Source organism: Dromiciops gliroides, chromosome 1, assembly GCF_019393635.1.
Source record: "Dromiciops gliroides isolate mDroGli1 chromosome 1, mDroGli1.pri, whole genome shotgun sequence".
Classification (NCBI taxonomy): Eukaryota; Metazoa; Chordata; class Mammalia; order Microbiotheria; family Microbiotheriidae; genus Dromiciops; species Dromiciops gliroides.
The window spans coordinates 70,204,049-70,222,271 of record NC_057861.1 but is presented as its reverse complement, the minus strand read 5'-3'; positions in this window follow the sequence as shown (position 1 = coordinate 70,222,271).

The following is an 18,223-nucleotide window of genomic DNA, read 5'->3' as shown; positions in this document are numbered from 1 at the left end:
CTGTAAAGGAGATTCCTGGTGAGTTATGTTTGAACCGAAGGTCCCATCTAATTTTGAGTCTGAGAGAGGGGCAAGGCATTGTGTTGAGCCCTGGGGGATGCAAAGATGAAAAAGATGATTCAGGTCCTACCTGCAAGGATCTTGTAATGTAAAAGAGGGAATACACAAATAAGTTCAATACAAGAGGGGACACAATAGGAAAGAATGTATGAAGTGCTTACTATGGGATAGGTGCTGTACTAAGTAAGCACTGTGTATATACAAATACAAGCAAGCAAACTTTTACCTTTCCTTCTGGAGCTTACATTCTTTCTTTTTTAATCATAAAATTATTTTATTATTTTCTAGTTACATGTAGAGATAATTTTCAACTTTTTGGGGGGGTGAGGCAATTGGGGTTAAGTGACTTGCCCAGGGTCTGAGGCTGAATTTGAACCCAGGTCCTCCTGACTCTAGGGCCGGTGCTCTATCCACTGCATCACCCAGCTGTCCCTTCAACATTTTTTTTGTTAGAATAATATTTATTTGTCTATTTAGCGCTATTTTTGTTCAACATTGTTGTCCGTTGCCATGTCTGAGGTAATAGATGCTAGAGCCAGGTAACCCTTCGTCCTCCTTCAGGGCAGTCCCCCTCTGCTCCCCTCTTCCATGAATATTTGTTTTTATAAGACTTCTAGTTTCAAATTTTCCACCCTCCCTCCCCCTCCCCAAGACAGTAAGCAATCTGATATAGGTTATATATGTACAATCACATTAAATATATTTCTGCATTAATCTTGTGGAGCTTACATTCTAAAGGGGGAGGATAACCCATAATGGCAAGCTAAAGAAGGAAGGGGAAGTAAGCCAGAGAGTCAAGATTTGGAAATGACTAGGAAGTGACAGGGTCGCCTTGATTCTGGATGAGATAAGGCATTAGCTCAGAACCCAGATTCTGAGTGCTGATGGGAGGGGGAATGAGGAGTGTGGGCAGACTGGAGGCTCCATGGATGGGGTTCTAGGAGAGCCAAGCAGAGTGCAAAAAGAAATCCAAGGTGGGAGAGATCATTTTCTTTTTTGTTGTTGTTGTTTGTTTGTTTGGTTTTTTTGCAGGGCAATGAGGGTTAAATGACTTGCCCAGGGTCACACAGCTAGTAAGTGTCAAGTGTCTGAGGACAGATTTGAACGCAGGTACTCCTGAATCCAGGGCCAGTGCTTTATCCACTGCACCATCTAGCTGCCCCCGGGAGAGATCATTTTCACCTGAGAAGAAACGGTTAGGCAACTTCATGGATGAGGTGGTCCCTAAGGCAAGCTTTGCAAGGAAGGTCCAAGGTGGAGATGAGGAGTTTATTCCAAGTGAAGGGGATGGTGAGAGCAAAAGCAGGGAGAAGGGGACAAGGAGGAAAATCTACAAGGCCTAGAAGAGATAGTTGGGGAAGTGAGTCAGGCACTGGGGTCTGAGGTTTCCCCATTCTGTCTTGCTTCTTGTTACTCCCCTCCCCCAATCCCCCAAATTTCAGCAGAGAAACCTCCTTCCTCATTGGGGGCTGAGTATGTGGGTGCTGTCCTATCCCCTAGACATAGCTTGCTGAGGTCTGGTGGATAATTCTTAGGTCTGGTATACATGTGCAGGGACCAACTTGGAATACTTCTCAGCCAAGTAATGCATGTCCTGAATCTCAGTCTGGCTCCTGTCCTGACAAAAATGTGTGGTCCAGAAGGCCAGGGTTCAAATCCCTGATACTATCTATGTGGCCTTGGGCTATTTTCTTTGAGTATTATTTTCCTTATCTGTAAAATGGGGATAATTGAATTCCATATACAGAGGAAAAATGCCTTGTTAAAAAAAAAAAAAAAGGTTTGTAAACCTTAGAATACTGTGGCTACAGCCATAGTACTTCTACAGAAGTACTTTCAGAATATGTCGGTATCCAGCAATGAGACAACATACCAAAACTTATGGGATGCAGCCAAAGCAGTTCTTAAGGGAAATTTTGTATCTCTAAATGCTTATATAAATAAAATAGAGAAAGAGGAGATCAATGAATTGGGCATGCAACTAACAAAAAAAAGCTAGAAAAAGAACAAATTAAAAACCCCCTGGGGCAGCTAGGTGACAGTGGATAAAGCACTGGCCCTGGATTCAGGGGGACCTGAGTTCAAATCTGGCCTCAGACACTTGACACTTGCTAGCTGTGTGACCCTGGGCAAGTCACTTAACCTTCATTGCCTGACCAAAAAACAAAACAACAACAAAAACAAATCCCTAATTAAAGACTAAATTAGAAATTCTGAAAATCAAAGGAGAGATTAATAAAATTTAAAGTAAGAAAACTATAGAATTAATAAATAAAACTAAGAGCTGGTTTTATGAATAAATCAATAAAATAGATAAACCTTTGGTTAATTTGCTTTAAAAAAAAAGAGCAGAATATGTCAGCATTCTAAAGTTCATCCTAGGGGTAGAGGAATGTTTGCTACCTGTCTCTTCTGGGTACTGCTTTTCTCAACAATTCACTCTAATTAGGCTGAGTCAGTTCAGGAATATGATTTTTAGCAACTAAAGGCATAGGAAAATCTAACTTTAAAATATAAGTGTGGGGGCAGCTAGATGGTGTAGTGGATAGAGCACCGGCCCTGGAGTCAGGAGTACTTGAGTTCAAATCCAGCCTCAGACACTTAACACTTACTAGCTGTGTGACCCTGGGCAAGTCACTTAACCCCAATTGCCTCACTAAAAAAAAAAAAAAAAAAGAAAAAATATAAGTGTGGTTGCAGAATCTCTGAGTTAGAAGGCTCACCCTAAATTTATAGATGGGAAAACCAAGGTTCTCCCAAAAGGGGTATGTATTGAATCAATTAACAAGCATTTGTAAAGTGCCTACTATGTGCCAGGAATTATACCAAAAGTGAAAGGAAAAAACCATCATTGCCCTTTCCCTCAGGAAACTTATATTCTAGCTGGGGAGACACATGTGCATATATGAGTATGATGGAGGACTAGCCAATAAGAGTCCAGTCCTTATGAGTATATACAGCTTACAAGGCACCATCTAATCAACTCCTTCCTCAATACTCCACCTAAGAGCAGGAAATTACAAATGCCAAGAGGCAAAGAATAGAGATGGCACGCTCATGGCCATATGATAGAGATGGGCGGGTTGCAAAAGAAGGATGGCGTCACTATTGCCTTTTTCTCCACCTGGAAGCTTTTAGCAGTCTTTGCCACGATCACTGCCAGGAAAAGAAAGAGTGGGTTGCTCATCTCTCTTTTTTTTTCTTTTCCAAGCTCTGTTTCATCTCTGTAGCCAGAGGCCCTTTTCTTCACCATTCAGGAAGCATACAAAGAAATAATCACAGAATATTTGAGTATTCTCCATAGTCCACAGCAGGAATTTCATGTGGTAAAGTCTCTGTTCATATGCTCATATGACTGAACTCTCATTGGCTGGTCCCTGGTTACATAAGCATAAATTTAATATATACAAAAAGGATACAAGGTGGTTTGGGGCTGGGGTACTAGAAAGTGGGGTCAGGAGAGGCTTAATTTTAGTTGGTGGCACTTGAACTGAATCATAAAGGAAACCAGAGATTCCAAGAAGTAGAAGTAAGGAAGGAGAACATGTTAGCCATGGATGGGGGTAGAGTGGGGACAACCAGGGCCAAGGCACAAAGATGGAAGAGAGAGTGTTTCATGTGAGGACCAGTGAGTGGGCCAGTATGGCTGGACCATAGACTGTGTGGAAGGGAGTGAGTGACATGCGAGAGGCATGTTGGCACGGGGAGATCTTCACCACCTGAAAAAGCTCCTGAGCTACATCTTGAAGATGGGAAAGGTAGAAAAGACAGCAAATGGCTATTTTACTATTAACTGGAAGCTTTGTATGGCTACATGGAACTGTTCTAGGCTTTTTATTTGTTCTGGCAATGAATTTTACTGTAAACATAAAGATAAACTTCTATGAAGTCATCTAACTGGGGCAGAAGATTTGGAATTTGAGGGTTTTGAGCCTAATAATGTAAGTCAGTGCTATATGTGCTAAAAGGAGAATTCCATTCCATAGGTATGGGAAGAGCTTTAAATTCCAGGAAGAGGAATTGATATTTGATTCTAGGAGAAATAGGGAACCACTGGAGTTTATTGTGGAAGGGGATGACATGATAAAACCTGTGCTTTAATAAGGTCATTTTGGCCTTAGTATGAAGGATGGATTGAAGAGAGGAGAGAGCTGAAGCATGGGGACCAAGCTTCAATAGTCCCAGTAAGAAATGACTGGTAATTGGACTAGGGTGGTGTGAGTGTGAACAAGAAGATATTTGTGGGAGATGTGAGTTAGAAATAAGATTTGGTAAATGATCTAGATATGTGCAGTGAGTGACAGTAGGAAGTGGAGAATGACACTAAGGTAAAAAACCTGGGTGACCAGGAGAATGGTTACCTTCTGCCAAAAAAAGGAAGTTCAGCAGGGAAGTGTGGTTTGAAGGAAATACAATGAATTCTGTTTTGGGTGTATTGAGTTTCAGATGCCTGCAGGACCTCCAATTTGAGATGTTCAACAGGCAGTTTGTGATTTGGGACTTTGTGCTCAGGAGTGAGTCTAGAGCTGGATATATAGATCTGGGAGTCATTTATCCTGAGATAACCATTGAACCCATGGGAACTGATTTAGTCATCAAGGGGCAGAGTGTAGAAAGAGAAAAAGATAGTACATTCAGGAGAGAATCTTGAAATACACCCACAGTTAGTAGGCATGAAATGGCCGATAGTAGAACAAAAGAGACTAAGGAAGAGTGGGTCAGACAGGTAAAAGGAAAACTAGAAGAAAACAATCAATCAACAAATATTAATTAAACACCTACCCTTGTCAGGCCCCATTCTAGGTGCCTGGGATAAAAGTACAGAGAATAAAACAATCCCTACTTGCAACAATCTCATCTTGCAAACACAAATGACAAGTACATATACAGCATGAATATAAAGTGAATAAATACAAATACATACAATAGTTAAATTCAAGCTAGTTAGGGAGGAGAACACAAGCAGGTGGGGGAGGTCAGGAAAGGCTTCAGATGCAGAAGATAATGCCTGAGCTACATCTTAAAGGAAAAGAGAGACTCCATGAGTTAGCAGTAAAGAGGACATGCATTCCAGTCATGGGAAATAGCCAGTGCAAAGGCATGGGGAAGGAATGATGTGTTCTATGTGAGAAGCAGAGAGGCCAGTTTGGTTAGATCATAAAGTGTGGTAAGGGGAGTAATAATGACCAATAAGTATAGAAAAATAGGTTGGGGCAAGGTTGTGTAGGACTTTAAAAACTAAACAAAAGAGATTCTATTTTATCCTAGAGGTAGCAGGTGGCTAACGGAGTTGGTCAAGTAGAGAAGACACACTGTGAAATCTCTGGAATGATGAGCATTGAGGCAGGGAGACCAATTGGGAGGATGTTGTAATAACCCAAGTGAGAAGTGATGAAGACCTGAATTCAAGAAGTAACTATGATTGAAGAGGAGTCAGATTCAAGAGATGTAGTAAGGGTAGAACTGGCAAGATTTGACAAATGATTGGATGAGGAAAAGTGAGAAGTCCAGCATGATGCTAAGACTATGATGTAAGAAATTAGAAAAGTGGTGATGCCTTGACTCCAAATAGAAAAGCTTGAAAGAGGGAAGAGTTTAAGGGGAAATGGTGATTTCTGTTTTAGACATGTTGAGTTTAAGATGTCTCTGTGCCATCCACTTTGAAATGTCTAATTAGCAATTGGTAATCTGGGACTGAAACTTGGAGGAGAGATGGGCTGGACATATAGATCTGGGAGTCATCTGCATAGAAATGAGAGTTTAACCCATTGGAGGTGCTGAGAGTACCAAGAAAAGGGATAGAAAGAGAGATGAAGAGGATAGAAGAGGACTTATGAAAGGACTTTGGAGAACATCCACAACTGGGGAAAATGGAGTGGGTGATGAGTAAGCTAAAGAGACTAAGAAGGAGTACTCATACAGGTAGGATGATTGAGGCTGCAATATGCTAGAGAAGAAGGGAGGGGATAGGATTAAGTGCACATGTAAAGGGTGTGGCCTTGGCAAGGAGAAAGGCTACCTCTTTGTCAAAGACCAGGGAAAAAGAGGAGAATGTAGGAGATTTTGTCAAGGAGCTTTCAGATAAAGAGAATAGGAGAAGAGAGAACTTGTGTAGAAGGGTATTACCTTTTTCAGCAACGTGAGAGACAAGGTCTTCGGCCTTGGCAAGGAGAAAGGCTACCTCTTTGTCAAAGACCAGGGAAAAAGAGGAGAATGTAGGAGATTTTGTCAAGGAGCTTTCAGATAAAGAGAATAGGAGAAGAGAGAACTTGTGTAGAAGGGTATTACCTTTTTCAGCAACGTGAGAGACAAGGTCTTCAGCTAAGAGCGTGGGGGGAGGGGAGGAGGTGTGAAGGGGCTTGACAGGAGAAGAGGTCTGGGATTGCTTTTATAAGGAGTGAGTGAGGGAATGAACAAAGGAGGAATAAAAAGACTACCTTGCTGCACATCATTAGGGCCCATTCAATGATGGAGAACGTGAATTTGTAATGTACTCCATTGGCACAACTGTGAGATTTCTTCCAGTTGCATTCAGCAACTTATGAGCAAGAGTGGAAGAAGAGGATGATGGGAGTAATCCAGAGCCAAGCTATGGCAAATAGAGTAGTAACAGGACAAGAGGACAAGGGATTCAGGGGCAGAGAACAACATAATGTTGAAATGGCTAAATGCTGGCCTGAAGCTGGAGTAAGCAAGTCAAGTTAGAGGTGGGGTATTGGCTTGAGAAAGCATTGAGGGATGTAGGGAACACAGCCCTAGAGGCAAATGAAGAACAGATTTAGGAGGGAGAAGAGAGAATGAATGTCCAGGAGGAGAGCATGGTCAATAATGTCAGATAAGGGATGAGAATTAAGAAGGGGCCACTAGATATGTCAAAAAGATCATTGGTAACACTGGAGAGAACAATTCAGTTGTGTTATGAGGTCGGGAGCTACATTGCAAATAGTTTTGAAGAATTTTAAAGATGAGATTGGGGGAACTGTATGTAAACAGCTTTTTCACAGAATTTGGCTGAGAGAACAGAGATACAGGGCAATAGCTATCAGGGACAGCAGGAGCTAGTAGGATTTTTTTTCCAGGATGGGGATGATTTGAACATGTTTTTAGGCAATGGGAAAGAAGCCAGATATGAAAAGCCTGAAGATCAGAAAGGAGGATTGTGGATGCAACATGCTAGAGACAACAGAAAAACATGAGATCAAAGGACTATCTGTCAAATGGGACAGTTCTTTGGGAGGAGGAAAGGGAAGGATACATGGGATACTATAGTGATATAGAGAAAACATCAATAAAAACTTATTTTAAAAAAGAAGAGCATAGGATCAAAGGAACATGTAAAAGAGCTTATGATGGTAAGGAGAAGGGCTACTTCATCAGAGACTGGAATAAAGAAGGAAATAGTGGAGGATATTGTCTAGCGGTTTTAAGATAAGAAGGAGGGGAGAAGAAGCACACTGAAAATGGCCTGCATGTGAGGTGAGGTCCTTGGCCAAGAGGATGGGGGAAAGTAGTGCCATGGGAGGCTGGAGGAGAAAAGAGAAGGTTTTTAATAGATATTGTGGTGAGTGGGCTAGAGAATCAATTAGGGAGAAGTAAAAGGATTACTTTGCTACAAGGAGGGCTGTGTTGAGATTGGATAAAACTGTAAAGAATTACAAATTATTAATGACCATATTTAAGAACGTTCCAAATCACTAATAAAGAAATAAAAACCAAAAGAACCCTGAGGATTCACCTCACACCAAACAAATTGGCAGACTTCAAAAGATGGCAATTTCTTTTTTTTTTTTTTTTTTTTTTTTTAGTGAGGCAATTGGGGTTAAGTGACTTGCCCAGGGTCACACAGCTATTAAGTATTAAGTGTCTGAGGTCAGATTTGAACTCAGGTACTCCTGAATCCAGGGCTGGTGCTCTATCTACTGCGCCATCTAGCTACCCCAAGATGGCAATTTCTAATGTTGTGGAAAGGCAGGTGTACTAATGCATTATTGGTGGAATTGCAAATTGATACAAACATTCTGAAAAGCAATGTGGAATTATGCAAATAAAGTAACTAAAATGTCCATACCCTTTAATCTAGAGGTTCCACTGCTAGGTCTTCCTGAGATCCCATGGAAATAATTTACAAAAAAAGAAAAGAAGGTTCCATAGACACCAAATATTTATAGTAGCACTTTTTGTGGCAGCAAAAACTGAAACAAAGTAAATGTCTGTCAGTTAAGTTAATGGCTAAACAAATTGTGGTCCATGAGTGTAGCAGAATGTATCATAGTGATATAGTTACTATGTTGTAAGAAATAACAAACATTATGAATACAGGGAACCACAGAAAGAATTATATGAACTGATGTAAAATTAAGTATAGCCAGGAAAACACCATCCCCAGTAACTATAACAATGTAAATGGAAACAGCAACAATAGCAAAATCAAATGAAATTAATGTCATGAAGGAACAAGCTATGGGCCCAAGGAAGACATATAAGTCACCTCCTCCATTCTGCTCATTTGCAGAAGTGGAGATCCATGTCCAGTCAGTCAAAAAATATTCATTAGGCACTTACTATGTGTCAAACACTGTGCTAAACTCTGGGGATACAAGGAAAGACAAATACACAAATCAGTCCTTGTCCTCAAGGAGCTCACATCCTACCAATATACAAGATATATACAATTAAAATAGTAAAGGGGGGGGCAGCTAGATGGCGAAGTGGATAGAGCACTGGCCCTGGAGTCAGAAGTACCTGAGTTCAAATCCAACCTCAGATGCTTAACACTTACTAGCTGTGTGACCCTGGGCAAGTCACTTAACTCCAATTGCCTCACTAAAAAAAATAGTAAAGGGGGAACAGAGAAAATTGCTTGAAGAAGGTGATATTTGAGGTGAGTCTTGAAGGAAGCCAAGAAGTGGAGAAGAGGATGGAGAAAATTCCAGGCATGGGGGACATCCAGAGTAAAAAGGCATGGATCACCAAATCATAAAGTACAGGAGAGTAAAAAATAAGAAGAGTGTAAAGGTAGGAAGGGGGCAGGTTAAAAGGGACTTTAAAAGCCAAATAGAGGATTTTGTATTTGATCTTAGACATGATCAAGAGCCACTGGATTTTATTGAGCTTGGGGATAACATAGTCAGATCATGTTCAGATCACTTGGACAGCTGAGTAAAGGATAGACTGGAGTGGAGTGGAGAAAAGAGTATATACATACATATCCACACATATATACAGATGTATGTGTGTGTATATATACATAAATACATATATGTCTATAAATACACACATACATAGATACACATATGGAGTGAAAGGTAGAAATGACAAAATTTGACTGCAGATTAGATATGTGAGGTAGTGTGAGGAGTTGAGGATGAAATTGAGGATGTTAGTCTAGGTGGTTGGGGGCATGATAATGCCCTTGACAGTAACAGGAGAGTTTGGGAAAAGATATGGTTTTGGGAGAAAGATAATGACTTCTGTTTTGGACATGTTGAATATCAGATATCTATGGGACCACATAGTTAGCTATACAAGACTGAAGGTCAGGAGAGAGGTTAGGACTAGATATATAAGTCTGAGAATTATCTACATAGAGATGATAATCGGACCCATCAGGGCAATGAGGTCATCATAGATATAGAACATTGCATGGAATAACATATTTTTGATGTGTTGATTGGTTTTGAGGAATTTTTTCTCTTATTCCACTTTTCTTTCTTTTCTTTTCTTTTCTTTTCTTTTTTTTTTTAGTGAGGCAATTGGGGTTAAGTGACTTGCCCAGGGTCACACAGCTAGTAAGTGTTAAGTGTCTGAGGCCGGATTTGAACTCAGGACCTCCTGAATCCAGGGCCAGTGCTCTATCCACTGTGCCATCTAGCTGCCCCTTTTCTTTCTTTTTTAAAAAATAAAGACATGTTATAAAGGTTGGCTCTCAGGGAGAGGGATACAAGGGGAAATGTAAGCATTGTAAAAAAAGATATCAATAAAATCTATTTTTTAAATCCATAAAATTATAGTAGATCCAGTTAACACAGTTGGGTGACTCATCTAGTTCTGTTCAGCAGTATGTAAGGGGGATCAGTGGAGGCAGAAGATGGGAACATTCCAAGATTTGGGGTTTATCAAAGCCTTAGTGGAGACAGAACAAGGGTATAAGGGATTCAAGAGTAGAGGCCAGTATAGAATTGAATTGATCCAGCAAGAGGTTGAGATAGGGAAGCTAGGAGAATGTGGAAAAAGGCAGGAGTGGGGCCTGGGTTAGTACTGAGCAGTAAAAGGATTGGAATTCATGATGAGGGTGAGGGATTGGTTTAGGAAGAGTAAAACTTATGGAGAGATGGAATGATGGGAGATTATGTTCAGAAGGAGGAATTTCAGAATTCTTGATTATGGAAGTGGAGCACTTTGTGGGTGATGGAAAGATCAAAGGTGTGACCATCCCAGTAGGTCATGAGAGCTGAGTAAATTGGGAGCATTAATATGTGCGTTGAAGTCCCACTAGTATTAGGGCAGGATTTAGGATAGAAATGGTGATTGTGAACCAGGCACTGGACTCATTGAGTTTAGATATCAAACAATGTGTAAGACTGACATGCTATATAACTGTTAGCTATTATATTCCTGCCTACACTGTGGAAATCTAGGCCACCTCTTCAACTCCCTTCCTCAAAGGTACAAAAGCTTAGTGTTGGAAGGGACCTCAGAGACCATGTAGTCCAACCCTTCTCATTTTACAGATGAGGAGACTGAGGCTCAGAGAAGTTAAATAAGAGACTTGACCATGGTTTAAAAGGTCCCAAAGCTGAGATTTGAAGTCAGGTCCTCTGACCCAAATCCAGCATTCTTTCCACTTCACCATGATACCTCCCTAACTCAGTCATTCTGTGTCTTAATTCACTGGCTCTTCTTTTGTTCTCATAGCTACCTCAGGGGAGGGGATCTTCTTCTCTAGATTGTCACCAGTAATATCCACAAACTCTAAAGTCTTACCTGATCTTATCCTGCCACCTCATACCTTGGTATTGTGATGAAATAATGAGATTTAGCAGATACTCAAAGACCCACCTGGAGATTAATCTAGACTGATTGAATCAAGTGAGAGTGATTATCTGCTGATTAGCCTACTTCAAGTTAACTGGATTGTAATCACACCTTGAGAACACCTTCAGAACCAATGGATTTGGATGACGCCAACCAATCAGCTTGAAGCGGTGTGTAAGGACCGCCTCTGTTCCAGGCCTATAAAAAGCTTCCACAATCAGTTTGCTGGAGAGAGTTCCTGATTAAAGCAGGCTTGTGGAGGAGGACTTGAGGAAGAACCAGACCAGGCTGGAACTGTAGGCTAAATAGGCTTTTTTCTTAACTTTCTGAACTCCATGGGAATATCTGTATGCTTTAATAAATGTTTAATGCCTAAGGACTGGTGCTAAAGCTTCTAATTTAAGGTGACCACAATTTAGATTTTAAACATCACAGTATATTAGCACAGGCTATCCCCATGGTTGAAATGGATTACCTCCTCATCCTGACTCATTGAAATCTTTTTCATCCTGCAAGAATAAACTTAGGGGTCACCTAGAGGGAGTGAGATGGTACAGTGGATAGAGCTCTGGAGTGAGGACCATCTGAGTTGAAAATCCATGGACTAAGGAGAAATCTCCTCTTAACCAAACCCCCCATACAGCCACAATAAACAGCTCTCAATCAACGGGGAGCTCTCTCATTAGTCTGTGTAAGGTTGTGAAAAGAGGCATATTCACATGTCATATTCTCCCTGTCCTTACCTCCAGCTATGCTCCTAGAGGGTAAGGACTAGGTCACAACTCATTTTAAAAAATTTTTTTAATTTTATTTTATTCACAACTCATTTTTTAAAATCTTAAAACACTATAAGATTTCCTTGAGCGAGAAGATCTGTTAATTAAATTGCATTTTGCTATTATCATTTGGACCCATCTTTGGGGCCTTGCTTACTCCCTCTCTTTTTTTTTTCCTTTTTTTTGTGGGGCAATAAGGGTTAAGTGACTTGCCCAGAGTCACATAGCTAGTAAGTGTCAAGCATCTGAGATCGGATTTGAACTCAGGTCCTCCTGAATCCAGGGCTGGTGCTTTATCCACTGTGCCACCTAGCTGCCCCCTTTTATTTTCAATCTTTTCCCTACTCCTATCTCTTTCCACGAAGCCTAAAATTATACTTGGATATCTCCATCCTAAAAAATACATTCTCAGCTCTACAACCTTTCGGGGAATCTCTTTCCTCCCTTTCACTGACAGACTTCTAGCAATCATTTATGCTCACTGCCTCATCTTTCTCCCACACAGTCAATCCATCCTTAACCCAATCACTCAACTGAAGTTTCACTCTCAAAGGTCACTAGTGATCTCTTTATTATTAACTTTTCCCAGCCTTCATCCCTGACTTTTTAAAATAGCATTTTACATTGGTGATCATCCCCTCTCCTGGATACTTTCTCCTCTCTTGACTTATTGCACTGGCCTCTCTTGGTTCTATATTCTGCCTCTCTGGTTGCTTTTCTGTCTCTTTCACTGGCTCTTGTTCTTTCTCCTACCCTATAAATGTGGGTGTCCCCTAGACTCTTCTCATCTCATAGGATTTCTTTCCTTTCCTAGAACTCCTCTCTGTACTCTTTTCACTGCCTATGACTTCAGTAATCATATCAATGTACATGGTGTCTAAATCTTCATTCCCAAAATTCCTGCCCTACATGTACTGCCTAATGGACATTTAATTCATCCTTTCCCCCCTAGAAATGGTTTGGAATCCTGCTTCTTGATACATATTGACTGTATGATTTTGGGCAAAAGCCTCTCAAAGCTTTCCTTATCTCTAAAATAGAGATAATAATATTTATAATACTTTCTATTCTACAGTGTTATTCTAAGAACCAAATGAGAAAATATTTGTGTAATACCTGGCCACCCTCTGAAAACTACAAGTGCGCATTGTTTTCCCCTTCCTATTTTATTAGGCATCTAAGATAGAAGGGATTGTATCTACCAGGGTCTTCTTACCATGTGGATTGAGCTAACTTTCCTAAGGTTCTGTTCCATGCAGGTTAGGCTAGTTTTTTCTGTAAAAGGCATTTAAACTCTTTGAAACTTGGTTGGCACAGGGGAAATAAGATTTGGGCTGTTAGCATAGCTTCCTCTTATCTGAATAGAAAATCCAGGGCACCAGGAGTCATGGCATCCTTCCTGAAACTCCTTCCAAAAGATTGGCATACCAGTAGCATCCCCAACACTGGGAAGCTGTGAATAATTAACTCAATGCTTTATTCTTTTTTAGTGTGTATGTTCAGTATTTTATTATTTTCCAGTTACATATAAGGATAGTTTTCAACATTTGTTTTCATAGGATTTTCAGTTCCAAATTTTTCTCCCACCCTCCCTTCCCTCCCTCCTCCCTAGGACAGAAAGCAATCTAATATAGGTTATATATGTGCAATCACATTAAACATTTCTGCATTAGTCATATTGTGACAGAACAGTCAGAGCACAAGGGAAATAACACACAAGAATTTTTTTAAAACAGCCCCAAAGTAGAAACAGTATGGTTCAATCTGCATTCCTAAACCACAGTTCTTTTTTTCTGGATGTTGAGAACATTTTCTATTATGAAGTTCTTTGCAATTGTTTTGGACCATTGCATTGCTAAAAAGAGCCAACTCTGTCACCATTGTTCATCATACCATGCTGCTGTTACTGTATACAATGTTTTCCTGGTTCTTCTCCTCTCAGTCAGCATCAGTTCATGTAAGTCCTTCCAGGTCTTTCTGAACTCCCCCTGCTCATCATTACTTTTCACATTGATTTTTTAAAACTTTGTGCTCCAAATTCTCTTCTTCCCTCCCTCCTCATCCCTCCCTATGAAATCCAGCAATTCAATATAAGTCATACATGTGCAGTTATGCAAAACATCTTCTCATTAGTCAGGTTGTGAAAGAAAATAGACAAAATGCCTTTAGAAAGAGGAACAAATAAAATTATACTTCAATCTGTATTCAGATACCTGTAATTCTATCTCTGTTGATGGTTTGCATTTTTCATACTCCTTCTGATAGCATCCTGCTCATCATTTCTTTCACGGTTACTATTGTTAACTGTATTACCCTCCATCTTAATCCCTCCCCTTGATATTTACTCTATTATCTATCTTCCTTTACCCTATCCATCCTTGAAAGTGTTTTGCTTCTTACTGCTCCCTCCCCCAATCTGCTCTTCCTTCCATTGCCTCTCTCCCTGCCCCCTTATCCCCTACCCCTCCCACTTTCCCACAGGGCAAGATATAATACTATCCCCTCTTGAGTGTGTAAATTATTCCCTCTTTGAGTCAATTTTGATGACAGTTAGGCTCACTTACTCCCCTGCTCCTTCCCTATCTTCCCCTCTCCTCCATAAGCTTTTTCTTATATCTTTTATGTGAACTACTTTCCCCCAATCCGCCTCTCCCTTTCCCTTTCTTCCAGTGTATTCCTCTTACCCCTTAACTTTATTTTGAAAATGTCATAATGGGTCAGCTAGGTGACACAGTGGACAAAGCACCAGCCCTGGACCCAGGAGGCCCCAAGCCTACATCCAGCCCCAGACATAAGCCACCCCACCCTACCTGCTCCACATAAAAGCAAGGATAAACAAAAAAATAAATTCTTTACAGATATTATCCCTTCATATTCAATTCACACCTGTGCCCTCTAAGTATATTCCTTTCAGCTGCCTTAATATTGAGAAAAATCTTATGAGTTTAATCTTTTAATATACCTCATAATTTCTTTTTCCTATTTAGCTTTTTATGCTTCTCTAGGGTCTTGTATTTGAAAGTCAAATTTTCTATTTAGTTCAGGTCTTTTCATCATGAATATCTGAAAGTCCTCTTTTTCATTGAAGTCCCATTTCCCCCTCCTGAAATATTATACTCAGTTTTGCTGGGTATGTAATTCTTGTCTGTAGTCCCAGTTCCTTTGCCCTCTGGAATATCATATTCCATGCCCTCCAGTCTTTTAATGTAGATGCTGCTAGATCTCGTTTTATCCTTACTGCAGCTCCACAGTATTTGAATTCCTTTTTTCTAGTTGCTTGCAATATTTTCTCCTTGACCTGGGAGCTCTGGAATTTGGCTATAATATTCCTGGAGACTTTCCTTTTGGGATCTCTTTCAGGAGGCGATTGGTGGATTCTTTCAATTTCTATTTTAGCTTCTGCTTCTAGAATATCAGGGAAATTTTCCCTGACAATCTCTTGGAGGATGGTGTCTAAGCTCTTATTTTGGTCATGGTTTTCAGGTAGTTCAATGATTTTCAAATGATCTCCTGGATCTGTTTTCTAGGTCAGCTGTTTTTCCAAGGAGATATTTCATTTCGCCCTCTATTTTTTTTATTCAGTTGGATTTGCTTTACTGTGTCTTGGTTTCTCATAAAGTCACTAGCTTTCGTTTGTTCAATCCTAATTCTTAGGCAATTATTTTCTTGAAAGAGTTTTTCTATTTCCTTTCCCATTTGGCTTTTCAAAATGTTGACTTTTTTGTCATGACTTTCCTGCATTGCTCTCATTTCTCTTTCCAGGGGCAGGTAGGTGGTGCAGCGGATAGAGCACCAGCCCTGGATTCAGGAGGACCTGAGTTTAAATCTGGCCTCAGACACTTAACACTTACTAGCTGTGTGACCCTGGGCAAATCACTTAACCCCAATTGCCTCATCAAAAAAAAAAAAAGATATCAATAAAATTCAGATAAAAAAAAGTGATATAATCATTTCTCTTTTCATTCTTTCCTCCATCTCTCTAAATCTTCCTTCTATCTCTCCTACTTTCTCTTCAAAGTACCTTTTGAGTGCTTCCATGGCCTGAGACCAATTCATATTTTTCTTGGAAGCTTTGGATGTTGGAGCTTTGACTTTGTTATTATCTTCTTCTTCTGAGGGTGCATTCTGGTCTACTTTTTCCCCAAAGAAGTTTTTGCTGGTCTGCTGCTTTCTCTGCCTGCTCATCTTGGTTGCCTATTTCTTGGCTTTTAAGTCCTTCTTAAAGTGTATTGCTGCTTCCAGGATGCACTGTTCTGAGTTACAGTGTGGCCAAGGGGGTGATTGGGCTTCTTCTCAGTCTGCCTGGCCTATGAGTAACTATGGCCACTTTCTCTTTGACCTGAAAACAGAAGTCTGATTGAACTTTGATTCTCTATGGTCAGAAGCTTGGCATGCCTTTGGCCCTCCTCCACTGGTCCACCACCACTCGATACAGCCCACTGGTTCAGAACCAGGGCACTTCGCCCCAACTCCAGCAGAGACTGCTTCCACTTCACCCCTGACTACTGCCAAACCCCCTCACCAGTTTGTGATCTGAGCCTCAGAAGAAGCTGCTGCTGGTGCTGAAGACTCTGAGGTGTGCTGGAAGCACTCTCAATGCTTTATTCTTTTTTTTTTTTAATTAATTAATTATTTTACGGGGCAATGGGGTTAAGTGACTTGCCCAGGGTCACACAGCTAGTAAGTGTCAAGTGTCTGAGGCCGGATTTGAACTCAGGAACTCTTGAATCCAGGGTTGGCGCTTTATCCACTGCGCTACCTAGCCAACCCTCAATGCTTTATTCTTAAAGAATATCCTTTCTCTGTTCTCAACATCTTCTCCCTTAGACAAAGTAAGCCTTCTACAACTGTCATTTTATTCCAATCTCAAACCTGAGTTACCAGCCTGGCCGAGTAAGCTCTGACCTACTATAGCACTAAGGAGATGAAAGCTCAACATAGCAAATGTTATGACACTTAATTATTGCAAAGGGCAAGTCTCAGGGCCTTGACTGTCTTAAACTACAGCAAAACTCTTCTTTTGTCCCCACAAACTCTTTTTTAAGAAAATAATTAATTATAAAATGAAGAAAAATTTATTTTTCCCCTCTTACCTCCTCTCCCATTAGAGAAAAAAAGACAATACCATTGAAACAAACATGCATATTTGAGCCAAACATTCCTACATTGGTTATGTTAAAAAACTATGAGTTTCAATCTGCACCTTGAGTCCATCATGTCTCTCCTGGGAGATGGGTTGCAGGCTTCATTATGGGTCCTCTAGAACCATGGTTATTCATTGCATGGATCAGAGTGCTTCAGTTTTTCAAAATTATTTTTCTTTCAAAGTTGTTATTGTATAAATTGCTCCCCTGGTTCTGTTCACTTCAGTCCTGCAGCAACACTCTTAAAGGGAACACTGCACTTTGTACACTTTCTCAATCTTCTTATGGGCTCTGACTACTGGATGTCTGTGGGTCAGAGCTAGAAGGATGTGAGCTGCCTTTTTGGGCCTGACTGGTAGGGATGTCAGAGCAACACACTAGAGACCCATGGGAGGAGATGCCATATGGCACTAGACAATGTTCTTGAGTACTTGCTTGAGCCAAACTAGCTGTTGCCTAAGAGTTGAAAGCAATCACTATGAGATGATAAGAGAGAGATTTTCTTGGCTTGCCAGACAGCGACATGTTGTCAGTGAGACACTTTATTCCTTTCCCTCTGATGCTTTGAAAGTTCAGTATGGGAGAGTACTTCCCTAAAGAGTTATGTGCATATGTGAGAACCAGGTGCAGAATATAGGCTAAGATTTGATGAGGATGGGAGGGATTGAAAATATAGATCTTAGTAGTAGTGACTAGGTTAGGAATTCTCAAGCTGTATCTTTCACTCATTCCAGACTAATGTTGACTGATCCAGCTGGCTGAGACAGAGCTGCAGCCTATCAGTGGAACACTGGAGTGACTTGTTTATCACCAAGCTGATATCCTTCAGTAAATTTTGTGAGGATCCTCCAGAGAAAGAAAGTACATTGAAGCCCTGCAGTTCCAGAGTTGAGTTGCCATGGCTATTTGTGTTCCCTATACATGTACCTTGTTACTATAAGCTGGTGCTTTCTCTTATCCCTCCCCCTCCCAGTAGATTCTTAGTGTGTCTTTGTATGAGAGTGTTCTTCAGGATGTTTGGGGGAAATATTTTATTACTACCATTCTTGCTGTTTGAGTAATTGCTTCTGCTAAAGGACTGAATTTACTGACTTATTGTTAAGGGGAAATACACTGGTTGGGGCTCATAAAATGCAAGTATTAAGGTGTCAGTGACAACCTACAGGGTTGCCCCCTAAAACCAAGAGGTATCTCTGGTGATTATTCAAT